Source organism: Prionailurus bengalensis, chromosome F2 (genome assembly GCF_016509475.1).
Source record: "Prionailurus bengalensis isolate Pbe53 chromosome F2, Fcat_Pben_1.1_paternal_pri, whole genome shotgun sequence".
In the NCBI taxonomy this organism is placed as follows: Eukaryota; Metazoa; Chordata; class Mammalia; order Carnivora; family Felidae; genus Prionailurus; species Prionailurus bengalensis.
Window position 1 is genome coordinate 72,608,713 of NC_057353.1, and position 25,987 is coordinate 72,634,699.

General features: G+C 51.4%; 1 pseudogene; it reads right to left on the bottom strand.

The window, feature by feature from the left end:
* Nucleotides 1–8,047: 8,047 nt before the first annotated feature.
* On the bottom strand, nucleotides 8,048–25,751 carry LOC122496001 (annotated as a pseudogene).
* Nucleotides 25,752–25,987: the final 236 nt, after the last annotated feature.

Here is a 25,987-nt window from a genome sequence, read left to right on the forward strand (position 1 = left end):
GAAAGGAGAATGGCGTTGGGGGATGGTTGGCGATGGCGCGAGCACCTAGAACGGGGTCTGACACATCGTTAAGTATTCAACATTCATTTATGGAATGAATAGCTAAATGCCTTATAATATATTGTTCTCAGTCCCTCCCGCTGACTGTGAACAACTTGAAGGCAGGTATCTTTGCCACCCCAATGCCTAATCTAGTACTTACTACATAGTAGGTGCTCAGTAAGTGCATACTGAATAAATGCATGAATGAATGCCCAAGATGCAGTATTTTATTCACTCTGCACATTTCTTCTTCTTCTTCTTCTTCTTCTTCTTCTTCTTCTTCTTCTTCTAGTTTATTTATTTGAGATACAGAGAGAGTGAGCAGGCGAGGAGCAGAGAGAGAGGAAGAGAGAGAATGCCAAGCAGGCTCCACGTTCTCAGCACAGAGCCCGACGTGGGGGTCCATCTTACAAACCGCGAGATCACCACTTGAGCTGAAACCAAGAGTCGGATGCTTAACCGACGGAGCCACCCAGGGGGCCCTGCACATCCCTTCAGGATCTCTGTCCTACCGCCAGTGAACACTTCAAGGCTGGGGCCATCGACTTGTACTCTTCTTGGCCCCTCGTCCTTGTGACCACCTTCTCTCCAATTGTGGCTTCAGCTCAATCAGCCTGGATGGAGCCCTCTCTGTGGAGAGTGCTAGCTCAACATGACATTTACAAACATGGGTGACACACTGGGTTTGGTTTCATTTCAGCCTTTGGGGCTTGGGTAGTCCTTGCACCCCATCTGCATCCCCCTCAGGGATTTTTGCATCCAAAGTGGTGTGGCAGGGTCTCATGGTGGAAAGTGCCCAGGCTTCGGAGTGGTTGCTTCCCGTCCGTACAGGCTGTATCACGGATGCAGCTTGGACCCGGGGTTTTGGTGCCAATAGCACGTGATGATTAAGGGCATAAGCTTTGGAATTAGACAGATGTGAGTTCAAATCCCAGCGCTGGTGATGAAAATATTCTAAACGTAATTGTGGTTGCATAACTCTGTGAATATATTTAAAAACCATTAAATTGTACATTTACGTAGATGAATTATAAGGTGTTTGAGTTACATCTCAATAAGGCTGTTACCCAGAAAGGTCAGCTCTGCTTTGTTTTAGTTGTGACCTCATTATGTCCCTCTGCATTTTGGTTTTGGCCTGTCTAAAAGGGGGGGATCTAATAATTACCTCCTAAGATTGCTGTAAGGGTTTCAATGGATGTGCTTGCGAAGTTTTCAGCACAGTGCCTGACACGTGGTAATAAAGTTCCTTTATCATTAATGTAACGCTTACATTCTGGAACCAACTCTGCTGCTTGCTAGCTTTTTGGGACTTTGGGAAGTTTCCTCATATTCCCTGGGCCTCAGTTTTCCCACTTGTAAAGCGAGACGGCATCATGTTCCTCACGTATATACTGCAGGATCTAAGCAAAAGTGTTGGCTCAGTTCACAGGACCGTGCCCTCAACAAACTACGTAGGCTGTATCTCAAGACCCTTCCCAGGGGCAGAATTTCTCCAGGGGCTTCTATCTTACGGTGTGGCCAAAGTCTCATCCCATGAGGCATCATAATTTTTTGTAATGTTTTGTTTTATTTTTGAGAGACAGAGTGTGAGCGGGGGAGGAGCAGAGAGAGAGGGAGACCCAGAATCCGAAGCAAGCTCCGGGCTCCGAGCTGTCAACACAGAGCCCCACGCAGGGCTCGATCTCACGAACCGCGAGATCATGACCTGAGCCGAAGTCAGACACTTAATGGACTGAGCCACCCAGGCGCCCCTCCTCCCGTGAGGCATTAAGTCCCCTGTACCTCACAGGTGTGCACGTGTGAGCATGAACCCCGAGGGGGTGGAGCCTCAGAGCACCAGACGGACGGCCGGAGGCATGTGGCATGGATAGGAGGGAACTGCATTTGGAAAATGTCTTCAGGGAAAGACATCGGACCCCCTTCTCCGCAGTTAGTTTTTCTGCAAGATGTTGGCTCCCATGGTAGCCCTGAACGCCAAGTTTTTTGTTTCCTAAGTGCCACGACCCTGGTGCTGTCATCCTCTGCCTTCTATTTGGTCCTCCTTTCAAGCCCTCCCCGGGGCTTCAAAATTGGCAGTTGCCTCCAGGGGAAAAGCAAGTGAGTATCAGTGTCCCGTCGTGACCTCTCACCTTCCAGGTGCCTCTCCTCTGCCAGCGTCATTCAGAGTGGTCTTGAACAAATGGCATTGGCATCATGGGCGAACTTGTTAGAAAAGCCAAGCCGTGAGCCCGAACCTGACCTACTGAGTCAGAATCTCTGGAGACAAAACGCAGGAAACCGACCTTACGTGTTCTCTTACGTATCTTCACCCGCGAGCCGTCGTACCGGGCTTTCAAACAATTGTTTTGGTATTTTTAAAAAAAAATTTTTTTTACATTTATTTATTTTTGAGAGGCAGAGAGAGACAGAGCATGAGCAGGGGAGGGGCAGAGAGAGACGGAGACACAGAATCCAAAGCAGGCTGCAGGCTCCGAGCTGTCAGCACGCAGCCCGATGCGGGGCTCGAACCCACAAACTGTGAGATCATGACCTGAGCCAAAGTCGGACGCTTAACCGACTGAGCCACCCAGGTGCCCCTGTTTTGGTATTTTTATCCAGGTTTCACAGCTATTCCCTGAAGGAGTGTTGGTGTTGACACCATCTACTCTAGCATAGCTAGTGATGGATGTCTATAAGGTTCCTTTCAAGTGTCACCTCTGTTAGTTCTCCAGAATTCAAGACGGTTTTGCTCCAGCAAGTTTTTACCTGAAATAACGCTCGGTACTTGAGTAAGTGCTCAGGAGGCGTTGGCTGAATACGCAAAAGTCCGCGATGTAGGTTTCCTTCTTCCCATTGTACAGACGAGTAAATGGAGACTCCAATGATTAAATGACTTGCCTAACATCACTCAGACAGTCGGTTACCGAACTGGTGTTTGTACCCAAGATTCCAATGCCCACACTGTCCCCATGGTAATGCAGTGGTCCTGGACATGTGAGGGGGCTGGGCACTAAGGGAGGGCCCAGCCGTGCCAAGGGGAGGAGCAAGAAAAACATCCAGGGCCGCCCTGGGTAGTTCGGGGGGTTAAGCGGCCAACTTCGGCTCAGGTCATGATCTCGCGGCTTGTGAGTTCGAGCCCCGCGTCGGGCTCTGTGCTGTCAGTGTGGGGCCCGCTTTGGATCCTCTGCCCCCAATCTCTCTGTCCCTTCTCCCGCTCGTGCACGGGCTCTCTCTCAAAAATAAATAAATATGAAGAAACTATTAAAAAAAAGAAGAGCATCCAACAAGACAACTTTGCCGACATGGGGGCTGGCCTAACACGGGCACTGCCCCTGAGTCAGGATGGGGTGTTGTTGGAAGCACCATCACAGAAGCGAGTCCTGACTTGTCCAGCTGGGTGTGTGGTACGGGTCTGAGCTCCACCCAGAGAAGAGACGATTCATTTCAGGCCTTCTTTGTGAGGTTTTGTCCTCTGCTGCTTGAGGGCTCGGGTCCCACAGCAGAGATTATGGAAAATTCCTCCTGTATGGAAGGAACGAGCAGGAACCATAGGAGAGGAGGAATCTGCAGCCCAGACAGAAGCTGCCTGGGTGTAGCAGGGCGACACTTGGTGGGGACTGGCTTGGCAGGGTGTCCCCTACCCAGGAAATGGGTAGCCTGGTCCTGTTTCCTTTCCCCAGAATGGCCCGGAGGTTGCTGGGATGGGAAATCCTTTTGGTTTCTGTGGATCTAGGAAAGTGCGTCACTGGAGTGGGGGTTCCCCGGGGAGGGGAGGAGCCTTTTCCTGAAGGAAGGCTTTTCAATGCCCTCTTGCTTTGTCCCCTGTCTCCATGGAAATGGTGAAGAGGTCCAAACAAGAAGTCACTTCCTTGGGGAAGGGAGGGCAGCCTGGAGATGGGGAGCCTCCTACCCTCAGAGTCTGGGCTCCAAGCCACTGCATGTCTGCAAGGTGCCATGTTACCGGGTCCCCCTGGGTGAGGGTGGTCACTAGGAGAGTGAGCTGTGAGCTCGCTGAGCCCCCAGAAGGTCAACGGGGACAGTCTAAGCATAAGACTCAGAATGTCTGGGTTGGAAGAGGCTTTGGAGACCATCTGGGACCCAGGAGTGATGTGACTCACCCAAGGCCACACCGTAAACTCTGTACTAGGACTAAAATCACATCTGATTGCTCATTCCTGCTCCAGAAGGAGTCTTTTTCTTTTCTTTTTTATTGTTTATTTATTTTTGAGAGAGTGTGCGCGTGAGAGAGAGAGAGAGAGAAAGAGAGAGAGAGAGAGAGTGGGGAGAGGCAGAGAGAGGGAGAGAGAGAATCCCACGCAGGGTCTGCCCTGTCAGCATAGAGCCCGACGAGGGGCTCAAACCCACGGACCGTGAGCTCATGACCTGAGCCAAAATCAAGAGTCAGACGCTTACCCATCTGAGCCACCCAGGCACCCCTGGAATGAACCTTTTCCATCATAGTGACTATGCAAATTATGGTCTTACATTTATTGAATGTTTACCACGTGCCGGGCACAGTGCTGAGTCCTTTCTGTCCGTCATCTCGGTGACTTCTCACGACAACCCTTAAAGGTACGATCGCCCCCAGTTTACATCAATGTGAGCTACTCCAGCTGTGAGTGTGTGGATCAAGGTCACACGGTTGCTAGGTAGCCAAGCTGGTACCTAAACCCGGGACATCTGACAGAAGACCCTGGACCGAAACCTGCATCCTCTTCCTGCACGTTTCTGGGTCTGCTACTTCCTCTCATGGCCCCGCTCCCAGCCCTCCCGTCTGAGCCCAGGGGGGCTTCTAACGTACGTGCCAAATGTCTGTCGGCTTCTGATGCCTAAGTGCACGTCGGGTGCTATTCGTTGTAGAACATGACAGCAAGGAAGAAGCTTTAGGCCTTTCTTGAAAAAGCTGTCTAGATTAATAAAGCAATTCTTTTCTGATCGCCAAAATAATATCACAGGTCTTTGCAGAACACCGAGAAACTAGGAATAAGTAAAAAAGAAAGTAGAAAAACACACTCGTATGTTTTCCAGCTTTTTCTCCTGGAAATTGTTCACGTCCTTGTTCATTTACCCATGGATGATCTTAATGATCGTGTTATCGGTTTGCTCAAGGACAGCATCCTTTATATTCATAATGGTGGCAGACATCTTTTTTTTCTCTCCCAATTTGTTGTGTGTTATTACATTTTAAAAAGTGTTTTTGGAGGTTAGAAGAGGCTGCTTAGTTTTTTTTAAACATTTGTTTTCAATGTTTATTTTTGAGAGACAGAGAGAAACAGAGCATGAGCAGGGGAGGGGCAGAGAGAGAGGGAGACACAGAATCCTAAGCAGGCTCCAGGCTCTGAGCTGTCAGCACAGAGTCCCACACGGGGCTTGAACCCATGAACTGTGAGATCATGACCTGAATTGAAGCTCCTGCTAAGATTTTTTAAAGCGTTTATTTTAAGTATTTAAAAAGTATTTTAAATGTTTATTTATTTTTGAGAGAGAGAGAGCAGGGAGGGGCAGAGAGAGAGAGAGAGAGAGAGAGAGAGAGGAGACAGCACAGAGCCCGACGCAGGACTTGAACTCATGAAACTGTGAGATCGTGACCTGAGCTGAGACCAAGAGTCAAACGCTTAGCCGACTGAGCCACCCAGGCGTCCCACTGCCTAGATTTTAAGGGACCGGTTTTGCCCTGCAGAATCCCTCTCGTGGTCTGGAGCTGCCCAGCTGGCGTGGCGCACAGACAGGCCTTGACCTTGGCTGCAGGAGGGTTTGCCTGTGGCTGTCAAGGCTCTTCTTGAGCAGCTTGAGCTGGAATAAAGCAGTTCTGCCCTCAAAGGCCCCAGTGTGCCAGTCAGAAATGCCAAAGCCATTTATTTTCCTTTCCTGGGAAGAGCAGGCCTCTGCTCTGGGGGCTGAGAGCCAGGGCTCAGAACTGGGGAGGTTCACGGTCGCCGTCGGAGCGTGTTGTGTAGCCCCTACCTCTCCATGTCATCATTGTGAGTACAGTGTGTGTGGCCACAGGACCATCAGCTGCCAAAAGGCGTCCTGGTTGCATCGCTGTTCACAAAAGTGCCTTCCGTGCCCAGCTGACGACGTGGTATTAGGTCACTCTGCGGATGGGACGGTGAGGCTCAGGAGGACAGGAGGCAGGGCTGGGACTAGACTCTGAGTTTGGGTGAACTTTGTGATGGGGATACGATCTTGGGCCGGGGAAGTCATGGTGGGGGGTGCGGGGGGCGGTGTCAGAGACCTCAAGGGATGAGGACAGGGGAGGAGCCATCTCTGAGGGTACCCAGGCCGGAGCCACAGACCCCACCTGCCTGGCTCATTTTCTAATCTGTTCTGCTCGCCCTCTGTTTTCTAGGGCCACCCTTCTCCCAATCCCGGCTATAAAAACAATGGGGCACACACAGGGCAATGTAGGGGAATGGGAACACACACACACACACACACACACACACACACACACACGCACCCTGTGTGCTTACCCATGAAACCCCAGAAAGCAGTCTCCTTAAAGTTAGGAACATGACATATCCATGATGCTTGTCACTACTAGACAATGGGCACAAGGCATCATAGATGCAATTAGAAAGAAGGAAGAAGTGAACAGGAACAAGGAGTACTCTACTCACGACATCCAGGTTATTCAGTTAGAAAACATCGCCAACAATAGAATTCAGTTACGTGTTGGGGTAACAGAGTATCTCTCAATGTAATAGAAGAAATATAGCGAAACAAAGGAGTCCATCACAATAGCTGCAAACAGATCTCACGCATCATAGTTATCAAGTTATGCGTACGATGTATATGAATAAAATTTGAAGATATTATTAAGGAATAGACACAAACATGTGAATAAATGCAAAGACGCCCCCATAAGAGGAAGACCCACACTACGTATATGCCAACTGTCTCTAAATTAATCTCTAAGTTTAACATAATTCCAATTAAAAATAGGATTTCCCCCCCCCCCGGAATTAAATATGCTGATATTCTATGGGAAAAGACAAAGATGTGAATAGTTAAATTCTGAATAATGAAAGGTGGTCTAGGTCTGAAAGATATTAAACTACCTTATAAAGCTAAAATAAATGAAGCAGCTTGGTAAATGGTGTGTGAGTAGAACACAGACCCATGAAACCGTGTGAAACAGCCAGAAATACACCCAAATATACACAGAAACTTAGTTCGTGATTAAGAGGACATTTCAGATCAGTGGGAGAAAAAGGAGGTGATTTAATAAGTGGTGTTAGGTTTAGACAAGTGGTAGCCGTCTAAAACAAAGTTCACGTCCATTCTTAGTTACTTCTACCGAGATAAACTCCAGGTGGAGAAAATATCTACATTTTTTAAAACCCCACCGTAAAAGTATTTTTAAAAAGACGTGGGAGATTTTATTTAAATAGTATCCAAATGGCGAAGGACTTTGAGTGTGTGTGTGTTTGAGTTTTACAATTTATTAAATAGGAAAGCTGTCCATTTGAACAGAAGAGAGGAAATTTATTAAAAAAAAAAATAACATCTAGAGAAAAGTGGCCAAGAAGGGGCATGGTGCGTGTGGTGCCCCCCCTACATTGGAAAGCAGCCGGAAAAGCACCCTGGGAGACCTCGTGCTGACCCAGGAAGCCTGCGCACACACTCTAAATCCCTGAATTCCAAACTTGATTGTACGAGATGCCACTTGCAGCATGCATCAAAACCCTCCAGCCAAAGCAGCTTTTCAAGTCTGAAGGCCCACGGATGCCTTGAGATGGTCGCACACAGTGGCCGCCCGTGTGACCTGGGACCCCGCGGAACGACAGCAGCGCCCCCACTCGGGGCATCCAGGCTCAGGTCTCCAACTGTACGAGCCGCCCCTGACCCCGAGGCCCCAGGAGTGGACTCTGAGCCAGCCGGGGCACCAAATGAGGTCAAGGAGGCACTAGGGCCTTGGCAGGCGAGCACGGAGCTGCGGCTCACCTACCCCCTCTCCTTACGGAATCGAGGACGATCGACCGAACTTACCTTACGATTAACATTCTGGAATGACGACGGAAAACACTTACTACGGAACGGTCGTGTTCATGTTTAGTCACTTCAAAACACCACCGGCTTTCACAGAAACGTCTTCTTGAAGGAGCACTAGTCCGTCAAGCAGCAGGAGCTCACCAGGAAGGGGCGCATAGAAACCGGGCGCAGCTCTCACACGCGGGGGGCTCCTCGCTGCCCCTGGCTGCTAGCGCTGTTTAGGTCATGAAATCAGCGGCACGATCGATACTTTCGCTACGGCCGAGGACCCCGTACTTAAAGACACAACGGCATTTTCAAGCCCAGCGAGCGGCGGCGGCCGGGCGGGAGCAGGGCTGCGACCTGGAGGCACCGCACGGCTCTCAAGACTCCTCTTCCTCATCTTGCATTTCGGAAATTCTGTCTACGGATTGAAGGATTTCGGCCACACGATTCAGCTCCAGAAACCAGCTGCCGGATGGAGGAGTGGGCGTTGTTCCTGCGGACGCGAAGGTTCTGCGAGGCCACGTGGGTGTTCTGCCTCGCCCCCTGCAGGCGCGGCGCCCTGGCCGGACCGCAAGGCCGCCTTCTCGCGCTTGAAGTTCGAGACCTGGGCCTGCAGCGAGCTTCTGTCCCGCTTCGGTTTCAGGATGGGACCTCCCGCCCTTACGGCCCGGTTTGTCACCGGCGCCAGGTGCTGCTGCCCCTGCTGGACCACTGACTCCAGATCTCGGCCGTCACTTTCCGCCTTTATCGTTTTCGCTTCCGGCTTCCGCTCCAGCGTCCTCCCCGTTTCCGCTTGAGTTTCGGAGAAGCGCTGGACCTCAGGCGGCTTTCCTCTGGCCTAGGATTTTCAGCTTTCAGCGCTTCGTGGCGTATCTGCAGCGTCCGCGGGCGCCTGCCCCCCAGAGACTCTCCGGGAGCCGCGAAGTGTGCGCTGGGGCTCCCCGCCGGAGAGAGAGGCAGGCGCGGGAGTCAGGGTCGCTCAGCATCCACGGGGGCAGGGTCTCGGGCCCCACCAGCTCCCACGGGGTGGAGGAGGAGGAGCCGTACGTGCTCCACACTGGACGGCGAGTAGGCCCCGATCCACCCCTCGTCCTCGTCCTCATCCAGAAGGTCACCAGCCCCTGTAGGGTCCTCGAAAAACGGCTGCTGATATTCCAGGCCGTACCCCACGGTCTGGGGGGTTGGGGAGCTGCGGCCCAGTCCCGGCAGGTGCCTTGCGGGTTCCTTTGAATAAATCCTGTTGTTGGCGATGTCTTCTCCCGACAGGCCCGGGTTCTGGGTTTTCAGAAACTCTCTGAAGGAGAACGGATCGGCCTCTGCAAGATCTTCAAGCTGATCGATCTCCAAAATGTGCCTCCTGGCGGACCTTGCTTAGTGCATCTCCCCCTTTCCGTAGCCAAAATCTGGAGCCCGTCCCGGCGGGTCGGGGGCGGCCTCGGGGCCCGGCGCTCTCGGCCGCTCACTGTCCGGAGTATGACGAGGCCCCCGGCTCGTGACATCTGGGGGGGGACGCCAGGGCAGCGCGCGTAACCGGTCGTTGCGGGCCCGGCCCTCCCTAACCCGGCCGCGGGGGCTCCGCCCGAGTCCCCCGCCCCTGTCGCCCGCCGCCCGGCCCAGGACTTTGTCTTTTTAAACCTGACACAAAAGTTCAGACTCCACATAAGAAAAGAAGCTTGGCATAAATCGTTTCATGAAATCAAACATTTCTAGGGGCGCCGGGTGGCTCAGTCAGTTAAGTGCTCTGGTCATGATCTCACGTTTCATAGGTTCGAGCCCTGCCTCCGGCTCTGCGCTGGCAGTGGGGAGTCTGCTTGGGACTCTCTCTCTCCCTCTCTCTCTGCCCCTGCCCCACTCACTCTCGCTCTCTGAAAAATAAACAAAGACTAGCAACTCAAAAGAGAAGAGAAAGGCATGAAGAGTTCTGAGTTCAGAGAAAACTAAGCAACGGTGGCCTTTAAACATATGGAGGGTGCTCACCCTCACCGTTGGGGGGAAAAACACCACAAATTACAACTTCTGTGACAGATCATGTTCACCTGTTAAACTGGGCAAAATAAAGACGTCTGCGAACCTGCCGTTAAGGGGAGATACCAGCACTCGCCGTCACTGCTGTTGGAAGGCACAGCCTCTTGGCAAAGCCATTTAGTGAGCTCTCTCAAAAAGGAAAATGCACTAACCCCTGACCAGGGACACCACTGCTCAGCATTCATCCTGTACACGCATTCACGCCTTTGCTCAGGGACGTGTGCGTAAGGACATTACGGGTAGTAAAAGATCAGAAAGAACTTACATATGTATCTACAGAGGACAGGTTAAATGAGATGCCAGGCACTCTTACAGTGAAACACTCTGTGGCCTTTAAAAGCAACGCGATGGCTCTATAATGACACGTGACAAGCTCCTAAATGTACAAATTGTTATCGTTTCTGGCTGGGGCTTCCACACTCGGGGACAGAGACTCAGGGAGAGGAGCAGGAATTTGATTTTACTATACATACTTCTGGAGCATTTAACTTACAAAAATTTTTTTAATGTCTATTTATTTTTGAGAGAGACAGACAGAGCATGAGCAGGGGAGGGGCAGAGAGAGAAGACACAGAATCCGAAGCAGGCTCCAGGCTCTGAGGTGTCAGCACAGAGCCTGATGTGGGACTAGAACTCATGAGTCGTGAGATCATGACCTGAGCTGAAGTTGGATACTTAACCGACTGAGCCACCCAGGTGCCCCTGGCATATTTAACTTTTTAAAATCATGGACATATGTTCTTTTTAATTTCTTTTTAATTTTTTTTAACTTTTTTTTAATTGTTAAGAGACAGGGAGAGACAGAGCATGAGCAGGGGAGGGGCAGAGAGAAGGGGAGACACAGAATCCGAAGCAGGCTCCAGGCTCCGAGCTGTCAGCACAGAGCCCGACACGGGGCTCGAACTCACAAACCTGATCATGACCTGAGCCGAAGTCAGACGCTCAACCGACTGAGCCACCCAGGCGTGAGCCGACTGAGCCCCCAGACATATGTTCCTTTTTAAAACTATATTTAAATCATTGTAAAGAAGAGAGAAAGTCTGAGAGCAGAGTTGGGCTCAAGATATACTATCTGTGTGGCGACGGGTAAGTTGTTTAATGTCTCCGGGCTCTTTCGCTTTATCGGTAATACACTCGTGGTCTCTTTGAATTCCTAGGCCCTGGCCTCTTAGACACTCCCAGTAAAGCATATACAGGGCAGTGCTGTGATTAGAACCCAGGTCGGTTGGGCTATGTTCATTCTTCCGTTTCATTCCTTTGTCCATTCATCAAATTCCTGTAATTTTTTTTTTTAACGTACTTGACAGAGACAATTGAAGTGTTTGCTATGGGCCAGGCATGGTTCTAGACGCTTTACAGTTACGGACTTATTTAATCTGCACTACAACCCCCTATGGCAGTTACCGTTACTGTCTTACTCTACAGATGGGGAAACTGAGGCACAGAGAAGTGAAGTAAGTTGCCCCAGCCCCGTGTCTGGCAGGTGGCCTGGTGAATGCCATTATTGCCAGGCAGGCTGCAGAGCCTGAGCTCTTTCCGCAGCACCCCATGGAGTGTGGGGCATGGGGTCCCCAGGTCAGTGTGGAGGTACTCATAGCGCCAGGTGGGGCTGTGAGGTGATGAGCCTGGAATCTTCTTCCCCTCTTGAACACCTGCTCATGGAACAGCCTGACCCATCCAGCCCCTCCACCTCTTTGAGTAGGGCTGGGGAAGAGAGCAGAAGAGGCTTTCTGGTGTCCAGAAAACATGAGTTCCCACAAGCCAAGTGGATGCCCAGAAAGTACCAGGGCTTGAGCTGTCTTGCAAGGGCCAGGGAACCCCAGAGACAAGCAGCTGAGGGGGGCGACGAGGGGCCAGGGGTCAAAGCAGGTCTCCCCAAGGACGGAACCATGGCGAGGCGTTGTGGAAATGACCACCACCACGGGCAGCTGTATGTTCAGGACGGGAGCTCTGGGAACGATCTGGGTTCCCCGTATCTACTGGGGAGATGTGGTCACATAGATGGCAAACAGGGCCACGGGAGTGGCTGAGCCTACCAGGGAGAGCGTGTGGTAGGGTGACAAGAGCCCCCAGGAGCATCACCATTTGAGAAACAGGCAGACGAAGACGGTTCACAAAGAAGATGCGAAAAAGATGGTCAGAAGGATGGGAAGAGAACGGGAGGAGAGGGTGTGACCCTCTTTCATGACGGCTGCAGACAGAAGCCCTGAAAACGTCCTGTTCAGATATGGACGGTTTCTTCTCCAAGGTTAACTGGAGAAAGAATTATTTGAACAATGGAGCAGTTTTCGGCTGGCACTTCCCTTGTTTTCTATTCTTACAGAGATGACACATTTTCCCATATGTTGTTTTGGCAGAGATCTCTGCATAAACACGTTTACACACACATACACGTATACTTGCAGGCGCACATATTTAAATCAATTAAGCTAATATTTATTGAATCTCGGTTGTGTGCAAAGCACGGCACCTCCCAGGGGTCTGCCAGGATGTGACGGCAATGTGCTAAACGCCGAGATCCGACTGTGAGCCCAGACGGATGGGTTCCCCAAACAGGTGTGTGTCCTTCGTGCAGGACTTCAGAGAAGCCTTTATCAAACTGTGCCTCAGACTTAGTTGGTTGATTCACTGGACCCAATCCTGGGGCAGAGAAACCCACCTTCCCCGAAAACCTCCTGCTGAGTGAGAAACCAGCTCTTGTCTTGTTGAAGCCACTGATACTCGGTGTCTGTGAATGTTAGAATCCTAATTAGTACTTACAGACATATGGCCCAGAATCACTGCAGAGAAAGGGCAGCCGCCTGTGAAAGATGTCCCCTGCTACGCTGCCCAGGATGGCTCTCAGTTTTGTAACGCTGCTTATTAAATTTCCTGGAACCCAAGTTGCTGTTCTGCGCTCGACCCTCTCTCCGCCTTTGCACCTGCTCTGCCTCTTGGGCCGATCATGTAACGGGGTGTTCCAGACGCGCAGACCACACGTGCAAGAGGCAAGCGGGAGGGCAGCACTGCCGGGGGGGTCAAAGTGGTCCAGCCCCTGGGGATGCAGAGCTGGTGGGGGGAGGGGGAAGGGAGAAGAGAGGAGGGAGGAGGGAGGCTGTAGGTCAAGATGTTTTTAGATGGAGTTGGAAATAATCCTGAGGCAGAGGGCAATCATTTGGAAAGAGTGAGGAATGCTCCTCCTTTGGAGACTGATTTTTAAGGGGTGAAAATAAGTGAGCATCTTCCTTTAAGGTTTCTTTTGCTTTTACAATACCGGAAAGAAGTTTGGCAAGTCGGGGAGGAGAGGTGTCACTCAAATGCTGTCCCGTTGCTGTGGGAAGGGACACGGGATATTATGATAGCACATCCATAGGGGACCCAGGTGGCCTGGCAAGATTATGCCTAAAATAGCTTTTATTTGGGAGCAGGTTCATGCTGCTTAATATAATTTTTAACGTTATAATTATGGGGAAAGTCCTAACATAGGCAAAAATGACACAACGGTCTCCCGAAACAGCATGAACTCAGGATAATCCTGTCTTATTCCCACTGCTATCCATTTCCCCTCCCTTATTTTAAATTCTTTTTTTTTTCTTTAAGTGTATTTATTTTGAGAGAGACAGAGAGAGAGTGTGTGTGTGAACAGTGGAGGGGCAGAGAAGGAGGAAGAGAGAGAATCCCAAGCAGGATTCTGCACTGACAGCTTGGAGCCCAATGAGGGCCTTGATGTCACCAACTGTGAGATCATGACCTGAGCCGACACGAAGAGTCCAACGTTCAACTGACTGAGCCTCCCAGGCGCCCCTCCCCTCCCTTATTTTAAAGCCAATACTGGGAGTCATACTACATGATCCATAAATATAGCATTTTAATATGTATCTCTGAAACATAATAAACATGGTTATGTTTATTAGTAAACAAGGCCATTATGACATTAAAAATTATTTTTAAAATATCAATGATTGTATGGATGGTGTTCAAATATTTAATTATTTAGTAAATGTATTTTTTTAATGTTTATTTATTTTTGAGAGAGAGAGAGAGAGAGAGAGAGAGAGAGCATGAGCGGGGGAGGGGCAGAGAGAGAGGGAGACACAGAATCCGAAGCAGGCTCCAGACTCTGAGCTGTCAGCACAGAGCCCGACGCGGGGCTCGAACTCACAAACCCGGAGATCGTGACCTGAACGAAGTCAGACACTTAATCCACTGAGGCATGCGGGGGACCCCCCGTAAATGTACTTTTATTTACAATTCTTCCGTTTGAGTCAGATCTAGACAAGACCCACGCATTGTGATTGGTTAATATGCCATTGAAGTATCCTTTAATGTACAGATTTCCCGTCTGCCTCTCTCTTTTTTAACCCTTGCAATTTATTTGCAGAAGAAACCAGTTTTTGCTTGGGGTCCGGAGAGCCTCTCCCGTGTGGACTTTGCTGCTTGCACATTCACGTGCTCGAGTATACCCTCCATATTTCCCATGAATTGGTCATTTCATCTAGAGCTGCGGCGTCCTATATGGTAGCCACGAGCCAAAACCGGAATAAATTAGGTAAAATTTCAGCTGCTCGGCAGCCACATGTGACTCTCCTGCCACATCAGACAGTACAGATTATAGAACACGTCCATCATCCGGGCAAAAACTTCTCCTGGACATTTAAAGGCTGAGAAGCTTACCTAAAATGTAATTTTTTTGGAAGACCGTTTCATCAGGACATTAGCCTTTGACGCTATAGCATCCTTTGTTCCCAGGGAGAAAAGTGTCTTTGGAGTAAGTGACCCCAAGGTCAGCCCCTCTGGTATTCCCTCTCTCCATCCAGGCATCTTAGAGTCCTCCTCGAGACTTTCCTCTCCCCCGGTTTGTATTGTTGCGTTTACCCCCTAAGCGCCTCTCAAATCGGTCCCCTTGTCTCTATTTTTGGAGCGAACACTCTGCCCCAGGTCACTTTATCTCCGAGAAACCGAAATGCTCTCTGCTGGGTCTCCCGCGGTCAGCTCGGCCTGCACCTGGTGCCTTCTCTGCAGGACAGCGGCAGGAGCTCTGTGCTCAGAGCACTGGAACATTCCCGTCTGGATCAGGAATGCGCTTACCACGGGGCCCACCGTGCAGTGAACAGTGACGCAGAGGAAGGCACAAAATGCTGGGACCGGTGCCGTAAAATTGAGGACCCGGCCAGAGTTTCGTTTACTGAGTCCTGCTCTAGCTTCTGGGCCGTGGGAGTGAAAAAGACAGAGTAGATGCCCACCTTCCAGGAGGAGGGAGCTTATTTTCCAGGGGAGAAAGGCATACTCTAATCAGGTAGATAAATGAACAATAACAACTTAGATCACGTCAAGTGTTGAGAAGAACATGGCGTGATTGGATAGAAACCAGGAGTGGTGGGGGTGGGGCCTACTGTAGAGAATGGTCAGGGGAGGCTTCCTGGAGGAAGCGACATTTGAGCAGAGCCATGAAGGGTGAGAAGGATGAGGACACAGCTGCCGAAGAGCCCGGGGAGGAGAGAGCCAGGCGGTGGGAGGAAAGCCAGGCAGGGGAAATAGTCAAGTGCAGAGGACCAGAGCTGGGAAAGAGCCAGCAAGTGACTCGGGGAAGATGACCTCAGCCTCAGTTTTCTCATCCGTAAAATGGTAAAGGGCACCTACCAACTGCAGAGGCTGCAGCTATCATTGTCAAGATTATGATTATCATTTAGTTCAGGAGAGGTTTTAATAGAGCAAATAAATGCTTTCACCCAGACCAGACAACAGATTCATTAGTTGTGACTAATGTATGTTGTGACTTCCCCTGGAGAATATGGTTTAGGTTCTAGAACTCGTAATGACACTAGACCCTTACCTCGCCCCGCCTCCACATGCATGGACACACGCACGCATATCCACACACAAGTACACATATACACAGCATCTACGAGGGGTTTCGGTTTGTGGCCGTCGGATTCCTGTTCCCGAACACCACCTTAGAGACAGTGCAGATTTTGGCATTTCAGGCTTCAAGCTTTCAGCCCATCCCCAACGCCCCCCCACACCCCTTCCTTGTAAATCTGTGGGAGGAGCAGGCTGTCAGCAGCACAGAAGGAGGGGGGCTGGGGCTGGGGGTGGGGACCAAGCCACTTAATCAGCAGGGAAGTCTCCTCAAAAGCTCCTCTGCCTCAATCCGCAGGGAGACCGGGGGACAACTTGTAACACAAGTTGGGTCCTTAAAAGGCAGCACAGAGACCAAGCCGGGGCGAAGGGAAGGCATCCTGGGAGGTGAGAGCATCACCTGTGGGGTGGGGAGAAACAGGTGTTTCCTGGGGGAAAACAGCAGCTGCAGGGAAGAGAAAAGTCTACAGGGAACAGCAAAGGCAAAAGAAAAAAAGAGAGAGAGAGAGAGAAAAAAATCAAGACAGAGATGGTTCCACCTCTTTTTAAATTATGGACGCGCTCCGGGGACTCAGAATCCAGAGGGCTTTCCTGTGTTATGGGGCTGTGGGGACACCGCGCGATACTGGGTATTACGCTTCCTTCTCTCCGTTCACAGCCAATACCATCCTCTCTGCTGCTCCGACCAAAACCGTGCGGTCATCCTTGACTTCTTCCCGCGTCTCGCATGCCACATTCATCCCATCTGGAAAGCCCACCGGTGCGACCTTCAGAAGGTATCCAGAACCTGAGCAGACCCCCTCTCCCCACCCCCACCGCATCACCTGTCACGCGGCTCAGGGAGAGGCTCTCCCTCCAAGTGTCCTCTTCCAACCCATGCCCCTCTGCAGTCTGGCCTCAGCACCTGGCCAGAGCGACCCTGTTCCTCGGAGGCCCCCTTACTTGCAAAGCCAAACGCGAAGTCCCGGGAGGGGCCCTAGCAACATCCAGAAGCTACCATGTGCCCAGCTGAGGTTGTATGGTGACATGAACGTGTCCTGTGTGCCCTTGCCCGGAAGTGTGTGGGTGTCAGGTGATGTATTCGTTTCCTATTACTGCTATATCAAACGATCAGAGCATCATAGCTTAAAACAACAGAAATGTATCCTGTCTCAACTCTGGAGGTCCGAAGTCCGAAATCAACATTGCTGGGCCAAACCCCAAGACTCTAGGGGAGAATCCGTTCCTTGCCTCTTCCAGCTTCTGGTGGCTGCCTGGCATTCTTTGGCTTGTGGCTCCATAAATCTAATCTTTTTTTTTTTTTAATTTTTTTTTCAACGTTTATTTATTTTTGGGACAGAGAGAGACAGAGCATGAACGGGGGAGGGGCAGAGAGAGAGGGAGACACAGAATCGGAAACAGGCTCCAGGCTCTGAGCCATCAGCCCAGAGCCCGACGCGGGGCTCGAACTCACGGACCGCGAGATCGTGACCTGGCTGAAGTCGGACGCTTAACCGACTGCGCCACCCAGGCGCCCCTCCATAAATCTAATCTTGTCTCCATGGTCACATTGCCTCCTGTTCTGGGTGTGTCTAATCTCCCACTGCCTCTCTCTTGTGAGGACACTTGTCATGGCACTCAGGGCTCACCCAGATGAGCCAGGAAAATCTTCGTTTCAGGATCCTTAACTTAATCACAGTGTGGTCCAATGAGATGCAAAGAGACCGCCTTGTTGGGCCTTCTTGCAAAGACTATGTGTTTTTTCCCCGGAAAACAGTAACGAGTAAAGATTCGTGATCAAGAAGTTCTGAAGCTGAAGATTAAAGCACAGAGGAAGGAAAGGCCTGAAGAAGCAGAGAGAAATGGGGCCAGCATCCTCATGACATTTATGAGCTCCTGGATCACACATTGCCTGAAGCCCTTCTCGTCCACCTCTGGTCTTTTCAGTTATGAGACCCAGTACTTTCCTCTTTCTTTTAAGCCAGTTTGAACTGGATGTTCTGTCACTTACACCAAAAAGAGTTCTCATTCATATTCTCTTTAAACCTCAAATTCTTACCTAAAAATAGGTTAAATATCTTACAGAATTATGATAAAATTTAATTTTTTAATGCTCATTATTTATTTTTGAGAGAGAGAGAGAGAGAGAGCAGAGGAGGGGCAGAGAGAGAGGGAGGCACAGAATCCAAAGCAGGCTCCAGGCTCTGAGCTGTCAGCACAGAGCCCGACGTGGGGCTCAAACTCACAAACTGCGAGATCAGGACCTGAGCCAAAGCCAGATGGATGCTCAACTGATGGGGCTACCCAGGCACTCCCAGAATTCTGATAAAATTTAAATGAAATGACATGTATAACACATATATGTTAATTCCTGGCACATAAAAATTCTCCTTGTGAATGATGGCTGTTAATATTTAACAATTGACCATCACAAGATAAGAACTAGATCTTATATCAAGCTGGTATGTTTGGGTTATAGTTACTAAAATCTAGGATCTGGGGCGGAATCTGGGAGACATGGGAGCAGAGCTGACGCGTTCCCCGTGGCTGACCGTTTACCTAATGGCGTGTTCACTAATTGTCAAGTGTCTTGGGGGGCTGCAGGGGGGTCTTGTTCTCATCAGGAGCTCACGGTTTCTCTTGTCCAGAGTAAGTTCAACATCTATTAGTCAGGCGCCTTCGATATTCCCAGAGCAGGGCTGGGGACTGGAGACCCAACAGTAGGGAGAAGCGTGAGTTCAGGCTGCAGCAGGACTCACAGTCTGATGGAGGGGGCGCAGGCGAATCGATAGTCACATGAAGGTGGAGTGCAGGCTGGGGTGCTGGGTGGGGTGAGATGGTGGAGGATCCAGGGCAATCTGGGAGGGCTTCTGGGAGGCGGTGATGTTGGCACTGAGACCTGATAGACACACAGGAGCTTATGAAATAAAGAGCATTTTGAGCGGAGAAAACTTCATGTGCCTGTGACACAGGGAGTATATTCTAGGCTGAATTGTGTCCCCACACTCCCCATTCGTGTGTCGAAACCCTAACCCCCCATATGATGGCATTTGGAGGTGGGGACTTTAAGGAGGTAATTAAGGCTAAATGAGTCACAAGGGTGGGGTCCTAATCCAATATGACTGGGGTCCTCACCAAAAGAGGCTCAGACACCAGGGATGCGTGTGCCCAGAGCCAAGACCACATGAAGACAGAGGCAGAAGACGGCCATCGACAAGCCCAGGGGAGAAGCCTCAGGAGAATCCCACCCTGACATCCTCGATCTTGGACTCCGGCCTCCAGAGATGTGAGCGAATCGGTTTCAGCTGTGTAAGTCACCCGGTCTGTGGCAGCCTTAACAGACTCACACCGAGTATGAGAAGTCTGGGGATGCCTGGCCAGGGCAGAAGGAGATGGGGGTGGGGTGTGGGGGGTATGTCACGTCCCACAGGCCGACTTAGGGATTTTTTGGTCTTTATTGCAGGAGCCGTTGAAGTATTATTAGGGCAGAAGTGATGAGTATATAGAATCTACACGTAAGTAGAAATTGAAGCTCACTTTGAGAAAGTAAGAGGATTTTGAATCCGCCCTTATTGTGGTTTTTTTTTTTTTAATTTTTAAAATATTTATTTTTGAGGGAGAGAGAGAGAGAGAGAGAGAGAGACAGAGTATGAGTGGGGGAGGGGCAGAGAGAGAGGGAGACACAGAATCTGAAACAGGCTCCAGGCTCTGAGCTGTCAGCACAGAGCCCGACGCCGGGCTCGAACTCACGGACCTGAGACCATTCATGACCTGAGCTGAAGTCGGATGTTTAATCGACTGAGCCGCCAAGGCGCCCCTGCCCTTCTTGTGTTCGATTTGTCTGCCTCACCCTGGAGTGTGACGGGGGGCAGGAATTGCCCTCTTGGCTGCTGAGTCACGTTGCCCAGCTGGTGCTTGATGCTATTCCTTGAGTGAATAATGGCGAGATTTATGGGTCGGTGGGTATCTCGAGGGTCCAGAGGGAGGAGAGATTGCTCTGCCTGGTTGGCTGGAGAAGGTAGGACTTCGGACCAGCTACGAAATTTGTGGGACCCAGTGAAAAATGGAAATCTAAGGCCACTTGTTTGAAAATGGTTAGGAGTTTCAAGACTGTGACAGCAGGGCATTGACTCAACCGTGGGTCCTTGGGAGCTCAGGGGGCTGTGTGACGGCACAGATCACAGATCTAGGAAGCCAGCCCTGGTTGGAGTACATCCTGGAAAGCTTCATGGAGGAGGAGGCAGCATTTGAGCTGGATTAGATCTGGGCCTGGGGAGCGACCTTCTCAGACAGAGGGATGGAATGGTGTAGGCAAGAAGGTGGACAAGCACACCTCCTGATACGAGCCCAGAGGTCATGGGCGGACACTCTCTTTCACTGTTTAAAAAAAAAAAGTCTGTCTGAGGCTCATTTCTCCGAGCCCTATTTTGGGGTGGGTTTCATTAATAACAGATGAATTCTGGCTCTGGGGACACCAGAGGTAATTTTTCACTTTTATTAGGGCTTGAAGAGCTCTAAGCGTCATGCAGAAGCCCAGCCCCATTTTCAAATGGGCTCTTTTCCATCCCGCTCCTTCTCAAGCAAACAAAGGCCACCAGCGAGGAAGGCCTGGCTCGATCACAGAGCGCTGGCACGGTGCCTTTCGACGTCAGCAGCTGTGCCCCCGGCATCTGCCGTGCTGAGGTCCTGGTGTGGCACACTACCTTGTGTTCGTCGTGGTCTGGGGGCTGGCATGATGGGGAACCCTGCCAGGAGGGGGCCTGGCTGGAGTAAACCGACGGAGGGTAGCTCTGGGGGCTTCACCGGTAAGAGGTTCGTCGTACTCATGCGAGTTTCCTCGGGCCACCATAACAGCCACGATCTTGGAGGCTCACGCAGAAATGCACCGTCTCAAAGTTCCGGAAGCTACAAGCTGAGCATGAGAGTCCGCAGGGCTGTGCTCCCTCTGAAGGCTCTAGGGAAGAATCCGTCCCGTCTTTCTCTGGCTTCTGATGGTTGCCGGCCGTCCTGGCCGTTCCCTGGCTTGGCATCACTCCTGTGACCATCCCCCCTGTCATAAGGCATTCTTCTCTCTGTCTCTGCGTCCCGATTTCCCTCCTCTTTTGAGGACACCGGTTACGGCCACCCTAATGTAGTAGGACCTCATCCACAAAGACTCAGTTTCCACATAAGGTCCCGTTCACAGGTACTGGGGGTAAGGAGTTGATTATATATTTTGGGGGGGGGGACACAATTCAACTCACAGCTCGGGTCTCCTTTCCTCCCAAGATACTAAGAAGCACAAGGAACATCTGCAGGGGCCCCTGCACTTCGCAAAATATTTCTTTGTTTTTAATTTTCTTTCTTTTTTTCCTTAGCGTTTATTTTCGAGAGAGAGCACGTGTGCATGCGTGCACGTGCGAGGGTGGGGAGGGACCCAGAGAGAGAGAGAGGATCTGACGCGGGCTCCGCGCTGACAGCAGAGAGCCCGGCGCGGGGCTCGAGCTCACAAATCGTGAGATGGTGACCTGAGCCAAAGTTGGACGCTTAACTGGTGGAGCCACCCAGGCGCCCCCACAAATGTTTTTCTAAACCCTCCGCCCTGTCTCCTTTGCTCAGCAGCTCTGTCAGGTAGATTGGGAGGAAGCCCTGTGCCCACTTTACAGCCAGGAAAATTGAGTTGTAAAACATTTTAAGTCACGGCAAGGGACACATAGACAGCGGTTAGAAATATTTAGGGAAAACCCACGAATTGGGTGGTGGGAGGAAAGAAGGAGGTAAGGTGGGCAAGAGAACTGGAGACATGAGACGGGCCAGTCACTCTGAGAAATGCTCCCGAGAACGGTTTGGGGATCACTTTCTTGTCTCTGTAACGCATCAGCCACAGCTCAACATTTATTGAATGTTCACCGTGTGGCAGGCACTGTGCTAAGCCCTGTAACCAAATCCTTGATTTAATCCTTACATCTGCCCGGTGCCGTGGGCTTGATTACTACTCCCTCCCTGTTCCCTCCTGTGCAGGAGGGAGCTGAGTGAGACCCAAGGGGGTGAATGGAGAAGCCAGTAGTCGAAAGCCAAAGCTTACACTCCGTCACTGGGCCATTCTCACTGCTGACAGTGGCCCACACGTCAGTGGGCCAGTGAGCGTCCTATCAGACCTGCTGGGCCCTGTGGCGGGGCATTAGTGTGGATGGGCAGGAGCTCAGAGTCCCATGTAATGGGGAGAGGAGCCCAGGCTTGTGGAGGTATCTGTCACACGGGTTGGGAAAGAAGGTATAGTCTGGGTACCAAAGTGCTGTAAGGATCTAGACTAGGGGTGACAAACTTTTCCTGTTAAGGGCCAGACAGGAAATACTTCAAGCTTTGCAGGCCATATAGTCTCTATCACAACTACCCCACGTATAATATGCAAATGAACGAGCGTGGCTGGGTTCCAATAAAACTTTATTGACACTGAAATTGGAATCTCATATGATTTTCCTATGTCATGAATACTATTTTTCTTTTCTGTTTATCGGTTCCTCTGCTGTCTCCTACTCATTGAAAAATGCAAAAACCACTCTTAGCCTGAGGCCGCTCAAAACCAGGCAGGGGAACGGATTTGGCCAGGGGGCCGTGGTTTGCGGAAACATCGGAGGACTTGGCCCTGTTGGAGGCTATCGGAGAATATGGCCAGGGCGCGACACTTTCCATTAAAACTGTGACAGGAGCAAAAGGGGCCACGTGAGTGCTGTGATTTCTGACGAGTGCGTTTCGTGTAGCGAATCCCCGAATGACCTGGCCTTCATGATGGCACCGTGATAAGTGACACAGAGGTTCTGCCTTAGGAGCCCTGAGCCGGGTTGTGCAGAGAAATGCGCCTTCCTAGAGCTCTTGCTGTCAGGAACACCCCGGTTCCGGGAACCTGCTAAGGGGTCCAGCAGCTGCGCGTTGTGATGGAAGCCAGTCTTGGGCCTGGGAGGAAGGTGTTCGGGCGGGAGCTGCCCTAGGAATGATGCAGTTTGGGTGGGTTACAGAGGCCTGTGATGTGTGGCACCATTGAGCAGGGGGGTGTGCAGGCTGTGGGTCGTAGGGCCTCCCTGCTCTTGAGCAGGAAGGAGGGAGAGTGAGCCCGCCCTCTCATTTTCCAGATCCATGCAGATCACCATCTTTTCCGGAGTGGCCCCCGGGTCCCGGAGAACTTGCCGGGCCCTTTGCCGGAAGTGGGGTGCTGCTTTCACGTTCCAGCACCAGCTGTGTGACCTTGGGCAAGGTGCTGAAGCCCAGTGAGTCTCGGCTTCCTCATGTCTCCCCACGGGACGGACCGTGACCCTCTGGTGGTAGGTGGTGGGGTGGTCGGGAGGATGTAGATGGGACAGTGCAAGGTGCCTCGCTCCCCGGAGATCCTCTGTGAGTGCTGGCAGCGACAGGCCACACGTCTGCCAGGCTCAGACGCCGCTGTCATCGAAGGTCACTGAAAATTTGGCCTTAAGGGACAACGTCCTTTGCCACCAAGTCTTGGAGTTAGATTTCTCCTTCTTTCTTGGCGTCCAGCCCCTGGGGAAGGTTAACTTTGTAAATTCTCTTCGAGACGCAAAATCCACCGGGCCGTCTCTGCCTCTCCCTCCCCCAACCCCATCCCTTCCTGGGGCAGACAGAAGGAACTCATCAGACATTCGAAGGCGGGAGCTGCACTTTTTCAACAATTGAGACAAAAAGAAAAAAAAAAACGAAATTAAATCCAGCAATTAAGTTCTAATTGCACAATTACTTCACTTCGTGGCTCTGTGCCAAGGCTGGGAGCCTAGCTCCCACAAATGGTGTTTTTGTGCAGACTTGGGGAGGAGGAGGTGAGGGAAAGGGGGCTAAGGAGGTGATATCTGGGGACAGGGCAACAAAGGCCACTGACCTTATGCCAGCATTCTAACTTTGGGGTGGGGGGTGGGGGCTGGGCTGGGGAACCCGAGGGCCTCTTTAGAACGAAAATGGCGAATACGGTGAACTCTGGGCTTTCTTTAAGCAAATTTTGTGTTCTAGGGAGAGCCCATCCTGGCAGGCCTGGGGTAGGCACCCTTCTGTTCACACCTGGGGTGGGGACATTCTGTCTTCACACCTGGGGTGGGGCCCTTCTCTGTTTACAGCTGACATGCGGATCTTTCTCTGTTCACACCTGAGGAGGGGGAACTTCTCTGTTCACACGTGGGGTGGGGCCCTTCTCTGTTCACAGCTGACCCGGAGACCTTCTTTGTAGACAGGGAGTTTCAGGGCCTTGTGGTTGACTCCGGGGCAAGGAGCCACGGTAGTACCCAGGCCAGGCCACCCCGCAAGGCTTCTAGAGAGCCAGGAGGGGCTTGTGAGGGTCAGCCTCCAGGTCGATCTATATTCGTACCCTGGAAGAGGTGGGGGAAAGAGAATCTGCTGCTCCAGTCAGTGGATTCCATGGGCTGCTTCTCTGCCTCTCGCCCACTCACCCGCTCATCCATTTACTCACACATTTGCCAACTGCCGAATTCTTCCACGAACATTTATGGGGCATCTAGCACGTAGAAGTTACTCCGCAAGCCAGCAAGATGGAGGGTGGACCCTGTCTGTTCTTTAAAGGACACTAATCCCATTAGACCAAGGCCCCACCCTCCTGACCCCATCTAACCCTAATCACCTCCCAAGGGCCCCACTTCCGAACATCATCACACTGGGGGTTAGGGGTTCAGCGTATAAATTTGGAGGAGACACAAACATTGAGTCCATAGCACCTGCAATGGGCCACCCGTGGTGCTTTACCCAGGTAATTGCTAAAACCTTATAAAATCCGTCTAAGGTACATATGACTGTCGCTTCCATTTTGCGGACAAGGAAACCAGTACTTAGGGAAGGTTAAGACGCTCCCCTCCTCAAGGTCCTAGAGTAAATCAATCTGGGATGTCTGAGACTAGAATCCAACTCAGTTTTGATTCAGAAGCCTGTACCTTTTCATGACCTGTAGGTAGAAAGTGATACGTGTCCCAGGAGAGATGAAGTCACATCACGAGTCATGGAAACACAGATACAAACAAAAACACACAGTATCCCAGCTCTCCCCCTCCTCTCGGTGGAGGAGTTAAAGGCAACGTGGGAAAAACAAAGATGTGTTCCTGGTGCCACCGCTGAGGAGAGTGGCAGGTTTGACCCCTCTGGTAGGAGCCCCCGCACCTTGGCTGAGCCTTTGGGGCAGCAACACGGGGCGTCCCGGGCTTGCACCAGCTGAGACCCCGCCACGTCACCAAAGTGTGCCAAAATCACTCTCCGGTGGGTTGCCAACGATGAAGAATTGCTCGGGAGGGAAATTCCACATTATACGTTGCAGCCAAGACAAGAGTTCCGGAACCCCAGCTATAAAATAAATCAAACACAGGCGTAACCACCGCCTGCACCGTTCAGAGGAATCTTCCAGATCAGAGCCACAGAGGGAAGTGGAAGGGGAATGGGCCTCTGAGTCTCCCCGGTGATCGTCTCGCTGCCCCTGCATTCCCAGCCCTACCTGCTGCTGTCTCTTCTCCAGATGAGCTGATGTTCAGCCACAAGGCACTGGGTCCCCCCACTGCCCCCCCCCCGAGCCCCGACCCCGTCCTCCCAGATGCTCCTCCTCTGCTTGTCCCCCTGGCAAGCTCCTTCTTCAAGGGCCTGCTTGAGAATCACCTCCCTTGGAAAGCCTTTCTCAACCCCATCCTTCCCCAAGACCACGCATTGCTTCTTTTTCTATAATCAGCCCCAGGGCACTGCCTTCGAGGTCACGGGCTGAGCCAGACCCGGGCCAAATCCCAGCTCTGCTACATTCTCTGTGAACGTGGACCTGGGATCTCACTTCTCTGAGCCTCCGTCTCCTTCTCTGTGAGCTGGAGGTAATTCCGGGACCCCACGGGGCTGCTATTCTCAGCGGAATGCTTCTTGAGTGTCCCCTGCGTGCCAGGCATCGTGCTAAGCTGCGAGGACACGGTGGCAAACAAGACGGGCGGTGTTTTCTGAGGCGTTGATGGGGTAGTTTATGAAACGGGCTGAGCACCGTTCCCGAAACTTAGGATAAGCTCAGTAAATCGGTCGTTAGGATCATGGTCCCACAGGATTTTGAGCAGACTTCCGCTGTGAGACTTTTTGCACCGTCCTAGAATTCCTGGTGCGTATGCGTTCTCCTGCGCAGGTGGTGAGCACC